Below are 18543 nucleotides of genomic sequence, written 5' to 3'. Positions count from 1 at the left end.
CCAAAAATTGATGCAGCCCAGGCCGCTCCCAAGCTGCTTCTACCAGGATCCTCCATGTATGACAAAATACATGTCATTCGCATATGCTTGGTTCAAGAATAAATGGATTGTGGTTCAACATCCAGCAGACATAGAAATAACAAGCCTTCAATTGATTATTAAACATACACATATAATACGCAGAAATTATATATCTATATAAATCGCCGGCAATGATTGCAGGCGGGCAGCTATATCTCTCTGTTCTCTTTGTACCATCTCCACTGATGCATATACAACTCAGCAATCGATCCAACAGTGTCTTCCCAACGCACCGATCAGCTTCCGGTTCTCACAGTCGATTCCATTGATAGTTCCCCACTTTCTTTGTTGCGTCCATAGAATTGGAAGTTGCCAGCAATCTCCGACCTTTACACACGATCGCCGCAGGGAATCCCCTCTCCTCAAGAACCGTCCTTATGCAATTATTCTGCGACAATATAGTTGGGATCTGCTGGATTCATAACTCCGCTATTCCATAAACAATATCCACATGTATATTGGTTGTGCTTTAATTAAAGAGTGCGCCTTCCCTTCTAATTGACCAGAGTTCTAATGCCATTCAACACAATATTATAAACAGAACCTTAATATGGACGCAGGCATATATATACGCATATTAATCCACCATTATGCATATTATATCCAATTCCTATGATTTATGTCAAATTCATATCGCACCGATTTATATAGCAATTTATATGCATTCATCTCACCTGGTCACGCTGCGCTTCTCCGATGACTGAAAGACGGGAATTCACGCTGCGGATTACATATATATATATATATATATCATATAGCGTTCCATCTTCCCGAGCCACATACAGTTCTATACCCCATGATTTCCACGCCTCCTTATAACCGCATTCGATCTACAATTACTGAACATAATTCGCTCTCGGCTATACCTGCAGAGAACCCAATTGCATAACCACCGATTCAAATTCACGCATCAAGGGTTAGCACATACGTTAAGGGCGCACTGGAAAATTCATATGCATATCAGTCAACTATTATAAGTCACACGTTCCCCTTTTATTCTGTCCTGCGCATATATATATATGGATAATTCGAAGCATAAAAATGATGCCGAGCACCTCACTACCAAGAAACCATCGCATTATTCAACAAGCACCAGTTTATTAAGCATGGGAAAACAATATCCGCACTTCCATCAAAACAAGCGATTGACATCTGACTTTAATGGAACCAAATTAAATGCACAGTCAAACAGCACCGGTGTACATGCGCATTCTTGCCAGAGCCATGTCTCGGAATCCATTAAACACAATCATGTCCATGCAATCATATTCAACGGTTCCATATTCACATAAAACAACAGATTCATATTCACATAAAACAAGTATTTACAAAAATTCTATTCATGGCCAGATATTCAATTCGATGGCCCTTAAGGCTTAAAACCTTGCTGGTCAAGCCTGTTCTCCATCCATCTCTCTCACAATCTCTCCTAATTATACAATTTAAAAAAATAATTTAATTAAATTCTCAATCCCTTCAATTCCTCAACAAACCCCTAAATCTCTCAACATCCCTAAGGATAGATCTTTATCCCTAAAATCCTTCAACTAATTAAATTTCCTCATATCCTTTTATTAATAAAAAGATATTTACATAAATCCTCACCTTCTCCTATCTAATTCAAATTAATTTAACAAAATATTAAAAATCAACACACCCCCTTTTAAGATATTTACAAAATAAAATAGTGCCCTTGATGCTCCTGCATCATGAGGGAGATGATGTAGTGTGTGAAAAGTAATAAAAATAGTAAATTTCTGTATGTTACATTGTAATGCTATTTTTATTCATAAAATTACTAATAAATTTTTAGATCAAAAAAATCATAATATACATATTACTTCAAAATATATAAAATATAAGTAGAAACAAAAAGTAAACTTCCATTTTACCTTCTAAAATAGAATAATGATGTTGTAAACATATTTAAATTTAATGAATAGGCAGATAAAAACTTTAATTCTTACAATAAACTTACAATATAACAATATTTTTAACCATGGATATTCACCTCCACTTTGCCGTATATATTTTTAACTTTTAAATATGATTTGTTACAATACCATGGCTTATCAGTACAACAGGCCTAAAAAGCATCTCTTATTTCACAATCAAAATATTTTATAGATATTTATTTGAATTTATTTTATAACATTTTTTTAATCAAATCTAAGACAAAAAAGATTATAACTACTTTTGAGATATATCTACATTTCTATCACATTAAAATATAAGATATAAATAGTTGTTATAAATTAAGATCCATTTCACTATATAAACTAAAATAATAATTTTGTGACCATATTTAAATTTCATTAATAATCACATAAAAACTTAACACTTACAATATAACATTATTTTTAATCATAGATATTCACCCCCACTTTAGCATGGATATTATTAACCATACCATACCATGAGCCAATACCCACATGCAGAAAAACCATCTCTCATTTCACAATCAAAATAATACTTACAATATAATAAGATCTTTAACCATGGATACTCACCCTACTTTGCCATGGATACCATACCATACCATGGCTCATCGACACCACATGCCCAAAAACCATCTCTCATTTAGCCAATTTAAATATTTTATAAATATATATATTTTAAAATTTAATTGTATCACATTTTTGGGCCGAGAGATACTCTTTCTTAGGGCCTCGAATTGGCATAGCGATCAAAAGGCATCTGGGACCACCCAAATGATCAAGAGAGTTGAAAAACTGAAATTAGGCTTGTACACATTTAACTAAATGCATATGGATGAGACGAAGGGGTGAATCACTAAGTGTGTTTAACTAAAAAAATGTGTGATGGATGAGGGAGGCTCTCACCCAACACAACAAGTGCAAAGGCTATGCAGACGAAGTGTGACACGAGCATGTAGACAGTTCAAGCCAGGGCTCATGCAGGCATCGAAGGGCGTCCACCCGAATGAGTCGAGTCAGGTCAGGTGAACGAAGTTTGAGGGCATCAGAGGGTGTCCACCGAAATGAGTCGGGTTAGCTAAATGAAGTGAGGGTTTCAGACCATATGAATAGACACGATGGTTGAGAAATAATTTGAGAGAATTGCATATATATTCGAATGATGGAATTCATTCAAGGGATCATCAACCAAACAAAATCAAGTTTAGAAGTGCGAAGAACAGTTCAGGGCATGCGAAAGTGTGTGAGGGCAAGGCAGGGCATGTGCCCACCTAGGGTCGACTGAACTAGTTCTTGAACGAGTTTTCTAAATAGATTTTCTAAACACGTTTTGTGAACGAGTTATTGAACGGATTTTTTGCATGATTTTTTGAATGAGTTTTCTGCACGAGTTGTTGAATGACACAATTTCTCAGCACGAGTTCCTAAACAAGGTTTCGGCATAGGTTCCTAAAGGACACAATTTTTCTACACGAGTTGTTGAACGGGGTTTCTACATGAGTTGTTGAATTGCATTATGCATGAGCTTCATGGGGTGAACGAGCGGGAAAAATTCGTATTGAATCCACGAACAAGTTTCATGGTATAGGCAGAGGTTGTAAATTTTCACATGACAGGCTACATGAATCATCAAACTAGTGGGCGAGTTGGTAGGAAACTGCCACCACACTATAAAAATTGTAACTTTGTATATTATTATAGAAGTTTATTTTTGGGGCAAGCTTATTTGGGGAATTGCCCCCTCCCTTCATAAATGTGTGTACATTGTTTTATTGATGTATATTGGATCACACATGTTATGAAGTAATTGTTAAAGAAGATAAAATATTTTTGATTTTTGCTGCATTATTGAAGAAAGTGAACACTAAATGAAAATTGAATAAGTGTTGCTAAAGGCATAGTTTGTAAACTTGAGTAGTGGTGAAAAGAAAAAGTTAGACAGTGTCGCACCATGCTGACGTGTGGATTTTAGTCTCCACTAGCATGATGTTGTGACATATGGCATCAGAGCCCATTTTATAGAAAGTGGGCTTTGCAAAAATTAAAGTAGCTGGGTGCAATGCGACATAAGGGAAGTTTGGTTTGGGCAGAAGCACACTAAGGGGCCTAGTCAAGTTTAACAATGGAAGAGTATTGTGAGAGACTTGTGAAAACCTTGTACATGTTGAAGCACATGAAATAAGAAAAACCAAGGTTTCGAGCTAAACTTGAAGTCTTGGAAGAAAATGTGAAAGAAGGGCTTCTTCAACTTAGTAGGGTAATGGGGTAGGATGAAGCTATTGATTGCAACAAAGAGGAAGAAGAAGATATGATATATGATGAAGAATGTGTTATAGAGGTGTCGATGGAAGAGGAGGAACTTAGTGCGATGACACTTGCCCAAGTTGTTCTATATTTGTGCACATTGTAGACATTGAAGAAATGAGGCACTCACATGGAGAAATGTCATTAAAATGTAATTATTGTTGTGACTTGTGTTTCGTTGGAACTTTTAGAGGATGGGGTATATGAAAGGATAGGAAAAGGAAGTATTTTGTTTCCGATGCAATGGGTAGCATTTCAATGGAAGATTACGATGGAACATTTTGTAGTTGGGTAGCAAGGAAAATTGATTGTTGCAGGACGTGTTGGGATATTTTGTGACCTTATGGAAGGAGTTTTGAATTCTCATTACAAGGGTGGAACATGATAGACTTTGTAATGGATGAGTCATGTTTAGCCAAGTAGAAAATTGGATAAGTTTCCCACATGACTCATGGCTAGAATGAAGCAAGGGCACACTGAACCAAAGTGAAGGATACTCAACATGACGTGGGTGGACTTCTTCATTGTAGTTTTGTTGAGGCCAAGAGGCAGTCTTGGTTGACCTTTAGTGGGGGAGCCAACGATGAACGAAGGGACCTCCAATGTGATACAAATGTAGAGTGACCAAGGGCACTAACCCAAACCAAAGACAAGGATGTGATCACTGAAGTTGTGTTGGGTCTACTAGAGTGGACGAGTTGGGAAGCTCAAGTAATGGGGATCAAGTTGAAGGCGATGTGAAAATGGTAGACATTGTGTAGAGGCATCAAGCAGGAGTACTTGTTGATATGTCACATATGGGCATTAAGGAGGAGTGCCAAGGCAGGGATATTGAGCAATATGGACATACCAATGCGACATGGAGATATTTTACAAATGAACTGATGGATATGTTGAACACATTTCGAAAACAAGGTCACTGTCATTTTTCGAGGAGGCATGGGACACCTATGGGGATATTAATGCAACCAAGAGGACAGAGGTAACCTGTGATGGCACTTGTGATCGAAACAAGTATGCTTGTCGAAGTGTTGGATGGATATGGTTCGTAGGAGCTCATGCTGACTTGAGAGAGTTGTAGCTGATGTAGACTTCATATTATGGTGGTGTTGGAGAATCTGATTAATTAAGGAGCTGATGTTAGCTTGGTACTTTTCTTTGATGTGGTATGGGATTCATACCTTAGACATAGTATGGGATATGTTCATGAGGAGTGACTTGATGGATACAATGGGAGGATACGCCTTGGAGTTGGATGGAGTTGCAATGATGCAGGTGCCTTATTGGGAAACACATGGATGAGATGATTAGGAAAGTGTAGACTTGCCATTTTGACAACATTGATGGGCAACATATCGTAGATGAGATGGGGTTTCTTCGTTGACCTAGGTATGGCACATTATGCATTGGAGTGATGTGAAGAGTTCTTGATTGAGTTGGAGATATGACAAGATGCTCGAGAAATGATTGACGAAGGCATGAGGAGGTGCATTCTCATGATTTGGATGTGATGGTTGGACTAATCAACCAACTAGTTCAGGTCACGGGATGACGAAAGGAACAAATGCATGGTGGAGTTGATTTGGAGTATCATAGTAGTAATTTACATGATGATGACGATAGATGGGGGATTGACACGATATGAGTTGAAACCATAGCATGCAGTTGAGTTGGACACAGAAACTTTCCACAAGATGAGGTAGTATGGAGTTTTGTGACGAGTTGTGGAAGATGACCATGGAGTGAGGAGTCTTACCCACATAGATTCATGAACCTTGGTGAAGGTTCATGCGATGGAGAATAGAGAGTTCATGTAGCATGGACATTTGATGTTGGAGTTGGTACCCATTTGCGACATTTGGACTTGGTGACGAAGATTGTCGAGATCGTGTTTTCAAGGGTGACAACAATTTTAGAGTGGGGCAGGATTTTAGGGGCTCGAGTTGGCATTGCGACCGAGGGGTGCTTGGGACCACCCACATAGGCAAGAGGGTCGAAAAAATGAACTAGGGAAATGGAGGTGTTTTACCGAATGCATATGGGTGATTCAGAGGCGGCGTGCACATAATTCAGGGACGAGTCATTGAGTGTGTTTCACTAAACAAATTTATGACGGGTGAGTCAAGCACCTACCCAACACAATGGGTGAGATGGGTATGCAGACGAAGTGCGACAGAGGCATGAGGAAAGTTTAGGTAAGGGTGTTAGAAGGTGTCCACCTGAATGAGTTTGGTTAGGTCGACTGAACGAAGTACGGGGGTGTCAAAGGACATCCACCGTGAACGAGTCAGGTTGGACGAACGAAATGTAGTCATTGACCCACACGAACAGACATCGCGGTTGGGAAATCATTTAAGAAAGCTATTTATATATTGGAATGATGTATTTTAATCATGGGATTATCAACTAAATGGAATCAAGTTTAGAAGTGCGAAGAGAAATTTAGGGCATTGCAGGGTGTGTTAGGGAATGAGAAGGCATGCACCTACCCAAGGTAGTCTCAACTAGTTTCCTGAACATATCTTTTGGATGAGCTTTCTAAATGAGTTGCTGAATGGGTTTTCTACATAAGTTATTGAATGATTTTTCTTCACAAGTAACTAAATGACACAATTTTTCTACACAAGTTGTTAAATGAGATTTTTGCATGAGTTGCTGGATGACATGTGTTTTCTGCATGAGTTGTTGAATGGGGTTTCTATATGTCTTTTTGGACAAGAATTGTGAACGAGCTACACAGGCTGACTGAGTGGGAAGAAGTCATATCTACTACAAGAATGCGCAGCATGTAATATGCAGAAGTTGGCCAGGTTTGCACAAATTAGAAAACCAATGGGTAAGTTGCTGGGAAACTTCCACCGCACTGTAAAAATTGTAACTTTGTATTTTATTATATAAGTTTATATTTGGGACAGACTTATTTAGGGAGTTTCCCCCTCCATTCATAAATGTGTGTACACTGTTTTATTGATATTTATTAGATCGTACATGTTATGAAGTAATTCTTAAAGAAGATAAAATATTGTTGATTTCCACTGCATTATTAAATAAAGTGAACACTTAATGAAAATTGACAGTGTTGGTGAAGGCATAGTTCATAAACTTGGGTAGTGGTGAAATGAAAAAGTTAGGCGGTGCCACACCATGCTCACATGTGGATTTTAGTCTCCACTAGCATGAGGCAGTGACACTCTGTATCCCAGTATGGAAGAGATGTTGTAATGTCATGTTATATTATGTTATCTAAACATTTTGATGTGCTCAAATTACATAAAAATAAAACTGAAAATAAAATATAAAATTATTAATTAAAACTTTGGAACTATCAAGCTCTTAGAGGGATCAAATCTCTCGAGGTGCAAACATTTCTTGAAATTTTACACTCAGAAAAGAGATTTTCACCTCAAGATATTTGATCCGTCTCTATGCTTGATAGATCTAGAGTTAAGATGGATGTAAGAATATATTAGTTAACGTAGTTTTTTAAATACATTTTAAATTTTATATTGTCATATTTTGAAAATGTATATATATTATACATTGTTCTAGCAATTGAAAGTGAACATATAAGAATTTTATATATCTTCAAATGTGATATAAAATTATGTTACTTAACATCAACAACCAAATATATATTTATGGCTCAAAGTGAGGGAAATATTCTTACTACATGTCATTGTTTAATTTTTATAATAGTTTTAATTAAAACCAACGAATATGAATTTTCATTTTTTATTACAATGGATATTGTTTTTTATTAGAAATATTTTAATTTATTGTTAAATGGTTACTTGTTTAATCAAGTTTGTACACAAAAAAATTACAGATCTCCCTCATAATAGACTATAAAATGTCTTTGTTCAACTATGGATGGAAAACAAACTCATAGTGAGATTTTTGATGTTTTATAACTAGCATATATCCATCTTAAATACAGATATAATGTAACACCTAGGGTCCAGGCAATATTTATTGTGGTTATTTAACTCAGCTTTATGAGTTACTACATTTATTTTACTTTGTGACATTGACTTAGGCTGGAAAGCCATATAAAAAGTTGTTACGTAATTATGATTAATTAGGAATTTAGACATGAAAATATAATATAAATGTTTTCCTTAATTAAAAGAAACAGTTAACAAAGAAATAGTTACACCCCTACCCTGAAAAGGGAAAGAAGAAGGGGAAGAGGACTATCCTTGAGCTGGAAGATAGAGAAATCCGTGGGAAAATACTCATTTTACAGTCAACTTTGTGCAGGACTTGAGGCTAGACCATGGAGTCCTGAGCTGTAAGGCGCGACTATAACTAGATATAATCCAGGTGTGGAATAGAGAATGTTCTCGAGGAGGGCCTTGACGTAATTTCCAGGCTCGAGGCTGGGAGGAGAGACTTTCTAGACAAAGTTTGATTGACCCATTTACAAATTTGGAACACATAAGTAATATAGTCTCTAACTACATGATGGTATTACGTTATGAGAAATTATTTATTCCTAGGATTAGGAATTAAACAATAATATTCAGTTACAGAAATGCATTAGAAAAATGGTAGATTCAATGATAATTATACATTAGTAAACAGTAATGTTCACTGGAATAAATATGAATTAGCATTCAGAAATATTGCCGCAAACGAGCATGAAATCTCTCTTATGCAGTTTTCCTTTTCATATATTACATATATATAAATGTGCGGCAAGGTAACAAGAATAATTAGTTACTGAATCCTTTCTTTTTGCTAAATTCTTTACAAGCAAAACATACGTATGTACAATCTATCTTATATAAACACTAATGAATTTTGGAATCCCTTTTTCCTTTCAATGTTGACTTATCTAACCCTTAGCAAGCTAGAGACAGTGAAAGAGTCCATTGAAAGAAATAAACCTAACTCTTAGATTTCGATCGAATGTAACGAAATGCTAAGGTGAGTTCCAGCTTCAACCAATGAAGAATATAGATTCATGGGGTTACTGTAATTATACAAACCAGAACATTATAATGTAGAAAGACTCTCAGAGAGATTAACCCTCTTGCATAGGGATGGAAACAAACCCAAAACAGTTAAAGAGTTTCAAATTAAATATAATTTCCACAACCAAACTTTGAAATCAAACACCAAACATCGAAAAACAAATCTTTATGACATAAATACGACCACGCAAGAAAATCATATACATATCCAGTTATGTAAATTAATAAGCTTCAAGCATAAGTAATAGAGTTCTTATAAGAAGACCAAGACACGACCGATAGATTTTTCTCTATCTCTCTATAAAAGTTACAGCCTTAACAAAAGAATAATTTATACAAAACCAACATTTACATCCAGTAGCCTAGATAAACTTAAAAATGTCGTTCTTCAAAGTGAAACATAATTAAAACAGTCCTCCTTATATGAAGGTGCATTGAAAATTCAAACTAAATGTTTCACCAATTCAATGGGTCATAAACTGCATCAAATTAACCTTGAGGATCCGGGAAATGTGTTTCCAACCTATACAAATTGCAAAGTTGTGAGAATGCATGACCGCTGAAAATCCAAAGGATGAACTATAAACGCTTCCCTATTAAATAGTAGTATACCTACAACAAAATAGTTGGCGGACATTAGCAAATGGACAAGAAAACTAGAAGTATTTCTACAATTTAGCTAAGAGCTCTTGGAAAAAACCAGCCTTACTTGAGTTCAATAGGCCGCAGCTTGGTGTCGTCCAACTGCATATCACATATCTTCCTGGATTATAAAAATGTATAGAAGGTAGAAGTATAAATTGCTATAAGAAAGAAGTATAAGCCACTACAAGAGGTTTTTCTTAGTTAAGATCTTACTTGTTTCATACAACAAAAGAAGATCACCATTCCTAGTAGCACAGGAAGAGTTGGATTCCAGACATAGCTAGCAAAGGGATTTATCAACCCTAAGTGCTGGAATAGCTCCTAATGATTACAGATTATGATCGCAACAGTGAATTGAAACCATAGAAAGAAATATTTCGGGGTTACCTCCCAACAAAAGATGAACCAACGAAGCCATAAATCCTGGAAGACAAGACAAAGAACCACAGAGAAACCAGAAGAAAAAGGTTGCAGAGCAACCAAAACCCTCAACCATAGATTACAAATGAGTTGTGTACCGATAAGAGGAGGGGTGTTGGGCAGTTGGGTAAGCCTAGAGCCCTCACCACTGTTAGATACCTCTGACTTGATCAACGGGTGACCTTCACACCACCTATCATAGCCAGAGTAGAACGAAGGACAACTACCCACTGTGTAATCATCAAAGATTGAGTCACGTGGAGTCATGTACAACTGACATTGATTCCCAAGGTGGGTAATAGTCCCTTTGCCTCATGGAAGGCCATATGAGCACTCATGATATGGCAGAGCCGACTGTGGGTAGTAATGCCAAAATTAATTATCAAGATGTGCTTTTAGAACCATGCCTACCTCTGTGGCACATATATATATTAAGTTATATATCAATTATTGTGTGAAATAACATATGTATAATGGGTAGTAATAATTTATTTTTTTATTTATATATTATGGTTACATGGATGTTACCAATGGTATCAGAGCCTCAGGTTCGAACACTGAGACTCTTAGGGAAATTATATACATGTAAAAAATGAATGTGATCTCTATAATTTAACTAAGTTAATCTGTATGTGAACACAAAGATCGCCTCCACTCAAAAAGGGGAAAAATGCAGAGCATCCTAGGACCACCCAATTCGGTAAGAAAAAATTATGTGAATGCTAATCTGTTTAATTGGATTCAGTTGAGTGAAGAGTCTCGTCAAGCTAACGCAGTCTTACTTGAAACGATGCAACAACTTCTTGCATAAGTGACCAATTTAAGAACTGACAATGAAAGATTTCATCTAAAATAGGAGAAGTTCCTAAGGATTTTGTCCAATCGATAGAATCAATGACACCCAGACCCTAGTGTTGAATATAGGGAGAAGACCCCAACAACTCATCACGGAGAGGAAAATGCAGAATCAGCCAAAAAACATGGCGAAGATGAACAAGGGTGCTTAGACAATGTCTACGACTAGTGCAAGATAGAGAAACAATAATCTGAATTACAATGAGAATTTAAAAATCATCACTTTTCAAAGGAGAATTCGAGGAGGCAACTGAAGCTTGGCTCATTGATATGAGAAAATATTTTCAAATTATGAATACATGGATAAATTGAAAGCTCGATTAGTAGTTTATCAGCTAAGAGGTAAGGCTACTCTGGTGGGAAGCGATTAAATCAATGAGAAAAACTGATGAGGAGCAGGTTACGTGGAATGAATTTCAAAAACATTTTAAAGATAAGTATTTTAACTTAATGGTAATATGACGAAAAAAACAAGGAATTCCACAAGTTAAGATTGGGAACCTTAACCATGGACAAATATGTGGCCTGGTTTACCTCCCTACTGTGTTATGTGCCTTAGATGCAAGAAGAAAAGGCTAAGATCCAATGTTTTATCAATAGCTTACCCAATTTTATGAAGGAACAACATGAAATTGACTACCCCAAAATGATGGACAATGTAGTATGGAAACCCCGCATCTGTTATCAACAGATGAAAGAGAGAAATGACGAAGCTAAAGGAGGGTTGGCTAAGAAAGGAAGAGGTCTGACTTCAAATAGACATCCAAAATTTTCTAACAGCGGAAATTTCCAACAAAATCCTTTCAATAAATTCCTAGCAAGGAACCAACCCAAGACTTCTGATTCAGAACATAGACAGGAAGAAGGAACCAATAAATTTAGTAATGATTAGTCATAAAAACCCTAGCTACAATGCCAAGGATGTGGAGAAGCACACTATTACAAGAATTTGCCACATAAAGCAAGAACATAACAACTAGAAAACGTGCAAGAAGTATCCATAGTTGGAGAAGTAGCAAGGAGCATGCCCAGAATTAATGCTGCCCTAGATTATTACCATGTAGAATATCAACCCACCATGACTGAATGTGAGGGTATGATTACTAAGAAACTTGTTTCGGTTTTGTTTGATCCTGGTGCTAGCTTAAGTGTTATGTTAGTGCTAAAGTGGTAGAAAAGTATCAACTGCAGAGCTGTAAATTTCCAAAACCATGGCTTAAGTTAGCCACTAGGGCAAAAAGAAAGGTAGTCGCCAAAAGAAAAAAATGTCCCATAGTAATCTCGGGACAACCCATTCACATGAATCTTAACATTCTTCCTTTGGGTTGATACGATATTTTAATCAGAGTGCACTGGTTGGAAAAAAATTTGTCCTTGCTTGATTGCAAACATAAAACTATCATTTTTATTTTAGAGTCAGCACAAATAAGGGAACTACAAGGAATCAAGACCAATACAAAGCTATGCCCTGTGACTACTAGTCAGTTAGGAAAATGTATTAAGAAGGGCTGTCAAATTTATAATGTTCAAGTGGGATTTACCAACACCAAGAATAAAATGACCTCTTTGAATCCATCCCTGGACTACCATCCAAGTGAGATATTGACTTCACCATTGAATTGGTCCCGAGTGTAGCCCCGATATCTAAGGCCCCTTATCGCATGAGCATACCTGAGTTGACAGAACTCAAGATGCAGTTTCAAGAGATTTTGGATAAGAAGTACATTCACCCCAGTGTGTCCCCTTGGGGAGCCCCTCCACTATTTTTATGGAAGAAGGATGGAATGTTGAGACTGTGTATCGATTATCCTCAGTTAAATAAGATGACCATCAAGAAAAAGTATCCATTTCCACGTACTGATGATCTATTTGATGAAGTGCAGGGAGCCAAATTATTTTCTAAAATCGATCTAAGGTCAGGCTATCATCAAATAAGGATAAAGGAGGAATACATTTACAAAACTGCATTCCAAACCTGTTATGGTCATTATGAATTCATATTGTTGCCATTTGGCCTTACAAATGTCCCGACTACCTTTATGAGTTTGGCACATGACTTTATGGGAGAGCAAATTATATGCCAAATTTAACAAGTGTGACTTTTTCAAAGATCAGATCCAATACTTGGGTCACATCATATTAGTAGAAGGAATAGCGGTCGATCCGAAAAGGATCAAAACCATCATGGAATGGACCATTCCAAAGAAGGTCATTGATATCAGATCCTTCCTGGGTTTGGCCAGCTACTACCACCAGTTTATTGAAGGATTTTTAAAACTTACCTTTCCTATGACTTCCTTACAGAAAAAGGGGCACATCTTTCAATGGACAACAAAATGTCAACAAAGTTTTGTAAAATTAAAATACATACTTACCACTGCACCCATGCTAAATGTATCAAATCCATAAAATTCTTGTGTGGTTTTCACTAATGAAAGTAAAGATGGTGTTGGTGGAGTGGTGACACAAGAAGGAAAATTTATTTCTTACGAATCATTGAAATTGAAATATTATTAACAATGATATTTTTCCTATGACTTTGAATTAACAGCCATAATACATGCACTTAAAAATGTGGCGACATTACTTATTGGGGAAGAAATTTTTGCTGCTAATAGATCACAACAACCTTACTAAATTCTTCAACTAGTCTAGCTTAAATGCTTGACAAGCTAGGTGGACGAGATTCTAAGGTGAGTTCGATTTTGAAATGAAACACCTTAAGGGGAAGGAAAATCGAGTGGCTGATGCATTTTGTAGGAAGGTATATATTGTATTTATGAAGTTCAGATCAGCCAAGCACGCTCCAACATTCCATAAATTATAAAGGAGGCATTGATCGAAGATCCTGAATACACTTTTCTTTGGCAGCAAACAAAGGAAGCTCTGTTAAAAGGAGAAAAATCAGATTTCGAAATAAGTCTTGATAACCTCCTTACCTTTAAAAGCATAATTTATATTCCTAACCAGAGCTCTATTAAACAATTAATAATGGATGAGTTTCATGAAAAACCATGTGCGGGCCACCCAGGTTACCAGAAAATTTTAACAGTCATCAAAAAAGGGTATTTTTGGTCCGAATTAACAAATGACGTTGCTGAGTGCTTGTCCAAATGTTTGGAGTGTCAATCAGTGGAGGCAGAAAATTAGCATCCCGCTGGTTTGTTACAGCAACTACCCATTCCAGAAAGGAAATGTGAGACCATATCATTGGACTTCATCATTAGTCTACCCAGCATGAGGAAGCAACATGATTTGATCATGGTTGTAGTTGACAAATTGAGTAAAAACTTCATACCTATGAAGTCCACTTACAAAACAATGGAAATTAGAGACATATTTATGAAAGAAATTTTTCTCCTACATGGAATACCCAAGTTGGAAATATCAGACTGGGATGTGAAATTTACATCCATGTTATGGAAAACCCTCTTTTTGAGATTGCGAACACAAATCCAGTTTAGTATAGCTTACCATCCCCAAATGGATGGAAAAAATGGATGGGTGAATCAAGAGCTGGAAGACATGTTAGACATGTTCATGATGCAACAACCACATAAGTTGGAGGATTACCTCCACCTCGTGGAACTTTCCTACAACAATGGACATCATGAATGACTGGGCATGAGCCCTTTTGAGGTGTTAAATGGAAGAAAGTGTAGAGTTCCCATGGACTGGAATAACCTTGTTAATAAACTAGCACTGGGTCCAGACATGCTAGCAGAGATGGAGGAAGTTGTCAAGAACATTCGACAGAATCTAAGGGTTAACTAGGATAGGTAGAAAATGTATGTAGATAAAAAGAGGACGTGCAAAGAATTTCAACCGGGAGATCATGTGTATCTGAGAGTAAAAGCTCAAGAAATTTCCTTACAGTGGAGGGGTTGTGCTAAGTTAGCACCCCGATACTCTGGACCTTTTCAAGTTTTGGAATGAATCAGACCGATAGCCTCTAAACTTGCATTACCAAGCCACATCTGGGTACACAAAATTTTTCATGTCTTGTTGTTAAAAACATATGTGTACAACCCACAACATATAATAAATTTGGAAAATACTCAGGCAATGATTTAAAATAATATATGTTGTTTATTTTAATTTGTTTGATAGAATTATGACTATGAATTTTTTCTTTCAGGTCGAATTGGAAGGAGAGTTTCTGGCATAACCTCTTCAGATTCTCAATTAAAGAGAAACCACCTTGCAGAAGTGAGTCATCACCAAAGTTAAAGTGCAGTGGAATCACTTTGGTCTGGATGAAGCAACCTGGGAAGAAGAGGGATTTATGCATGAAGCTTATCTCGCGTTCTTTTCTTTAATTAAAAAGGAGAGAAGAAGAGAACACCAGGGACGGTGCTCCTTTCAAGGGGGGAGATGTAGCACCCTAGGCTCTAGGAAATATTTACTATGGTTATTTAACTCATCTTTATAATCTACTACATTTATTTTACTTTGTGACATTGACTTAGGCTGGAAATCCAGATAACAAGTTGTTAACTAATTATGATTAATTAGGAATTTATACATAATAATCTAATATAATTGTTTTCCTTAATTAAAAGAAATGGTTAAAAAAGAAACAATTACACTGCTGCCCAGAAAAGGGAAAGAAGGAGGGGAATAGGACTATCCTTGAGCTAGAAGATAAAGAAACCAGTGGGAAGTTACTCATTTTCAGTCAACTGAGTGCAGGACTTGAGGCTGGACCATGGAGTCTTGAGGCCCAAGGCACCACTGTAACTAGGTATAATCCGTGTGGAACAGAGGCAGTGATCGGGGGAGGGCCTGGATGTAATCGTCAGGCTCAAGGTTGGGAGGAGAGACTTTCCAGACAATGTTGGATTGACCCATTTACAAATTTAGAATAGTTTAGTAATTTGGTCTGTAATTACAGAACGATATGATGTTATGAGAAAGTATTTATTCCTAGTAGTAGGAATTAAACAATAATATTCAGTGATAGAAATGCATTAGAAACATAATAGAGTTAGTGATAATTATGCATTAGTATATAGTTATGTTCAGTGGAATAAATATGAAATAGCATTCAGAAATATCGTACCAAATGAGCATGAAATCTCCCTTAATCAATTTTCCCTTTCATAGATTACATATATATAAATGTGTGGAAAGGTAACAAGAATAATCAGTTACTGAATCCTTTATTTTTACTAAATTCTGGACAGGAAAAACATATGTATGTACAATCTATCATATATAAACCTTGATGAATTTCAGAATCCCTTTTTCCTTTCCATGTCAACTTATCTACCCCTTGGCAAGCTAGAGACGATGAAAGAGGCCATTGATAGAAATAAACCTAACCCTTAGATTTCGACCGAATGCATAATGAAATGCTAAGGTGAGTTCTAAATTCAACCAATGAAGAATACAAATTCATGGGGTTATTGTAATTATACAAACCACAACACTATATAGTATAACAACTCTCAGAGAGATTAACCCTCTTATAGAGGGATGGAAACAAACCCAAAACAATTAAAGAGTTTCAAATAAAATATAATTTCCACAACCAAACTTCGAAATCAAACACCAAACATGGAAAATTGATCTTTATGAACATAAATACGACTATGTAAGAAAATCATATACATATGCAATTTTATAAATTAATAAGCTTCAGACGTAAGTAACAGAGTTCTTACCAAAAGACAAAGACATGGCTGAGAGATTTTTTTCTGTCTCCCCATAAAAGTTACGGCCTTAACAAAAGAATAATTCATACAAAACCAGCATTTACATCTAGTAGCCTAGAGAAACTTCAAAATGTTGTTCTCCGAAGTGCAACATAATTAAAACAGTCCTCCTTATATTAAGGAACATTGAAAATTAAAACTAAATGTTTCACCAATTCAACGAGTCATAAACTGCATCAGATTAAGCTTGAGGAGCTAGGAAATGAGTTTTCAACTTGTACCAATTGCAGAGTTGTGAGAACGCATGACCGTTGAAAATCCAAAGGATGAACCATAAAGGCATCCCTACTAAATAGTAGTATAACTGCAACAAAATCATTGGCGGACATTAGCAAATGGACAATAAAACCCGAAGTATTTCTTCAATTCAGCTAAGAGCTCTTGGAACAAACCCACCTTACCTGAGTTCGATAGGTCGTAGCTTGGTGTCGTCTAGTTACATATCACATACCTTCTAGGATTAGAAAAGTGTATAGAACGTAGAAGTATAAATCACTGTAATGGAGAAGTATAAACCACTGCAAGAGCTTTTTTTTAGTTAAGAGCTTACCTATTTCATACAACGGAAGAAGATAGCCATTCCTCACAGTGCAGGAAGAGTTGGATGCCAAACCTGGCAAGCAAAGGGATGTATCAGCACTAAGCGTTGGAATGGCTCTCAATGATTATAGTGTATGACAAAAACAACAAACTAAAACCACATAACGAAAGAGTTCTGGGTTACCTCCCTACGATAGATGAACCAACGAAACCATAAATCTTGGAAGCCAAGGCAAAGGACCGCAGAGAAACCAGAAGCGAAAGGTAACAGAGCAACCAAAACCCTCAACCCTGGATTGCAAATGAGCTGTGTACCCGTGAGAGGAGGGGTGTTGGGTAGTTGGATAATCCTAGAGCCCTCACCATTGTTGGATACCTCTGACCTAATCAACAGACAAGATTCACACCACCTGTCGCAGCCATAGCAGAACGAACGATAGTTGCCCACTGTGTAATTGTCAAAGATCGACCTGCCTGAAGTCATGTACATTCGGCATTGATTCCCAAGGCAGATAATAGTCTTCTTGCCTCTTGGAAGGCCATACGAGCCCTCACAATATGGCAGAGCTTATTGTCGACAATAATGCAAAAATTTATTAACAAGATGCGCTTTTGGAACCGCGACTACTTCTGTGGCACACACACACACACACAGATATATATATATATATATATATATATATATATATATATATATATATATATATATATATATATATATATATATATATATATATATATCAATTATGGTATGAAATAACATATGTTTAATGGGTAGTAATAATTTATTTATTTATTTATGTATTATGGTTACATGGATGTTACATCTAATATGAGCCAAGAGGGATCCAATTTCTTCATGCACAATTTTTTTTTATGAACGAACATTATTTAAATGTTTTGTATAGTTATTTATTTGTTATTTATAGATTTATAGATTTTTTCCTTACATATCATACTGGGTTGGGTTATAGAATGAGCCTCTCAGCTCAATGCTTTTAATTAAAATTACTAAATATCTATCTCAATTTTTATTTTCTATTAATTCTAATAATATTTTATTTTAAT

The 18543-nt window shown here is 36.2% G+C and overlaps 1 pseudogene; it reads left to right on the top strand.

Annotated features, from left to right (window-relative positions):
- Positions 1–212: 212 nt before the first annotated feature.
- Positions 213–18543, top strand: part of LOC149159956 (uncharacterized) — a 78714-nt pseudogene continuing 60383 nt past the window's right edge.

This window comes from Pinus tabuliformis, chromosome 5_2 (assembly GCF_031772625.1).
Source record: "Pinus tabuliformis cultivar Carrire ecotype Pingquan chromosome 5_2, CPIR1, whole genome shotgun sequence".
In the NCBI taxonomy this organism is placed as follows: domain Eukaryota; kingdom Viridiplantae; phylum Streptophyta; class Pinopsida; order Pinales; family Pinaceae; genus Pinus; species Pinus tabuliformis.
Note: the sequence above shows the minus strand (reverse complement) of the source record. Positions and strands in the feature narration are given on the sequence as shown.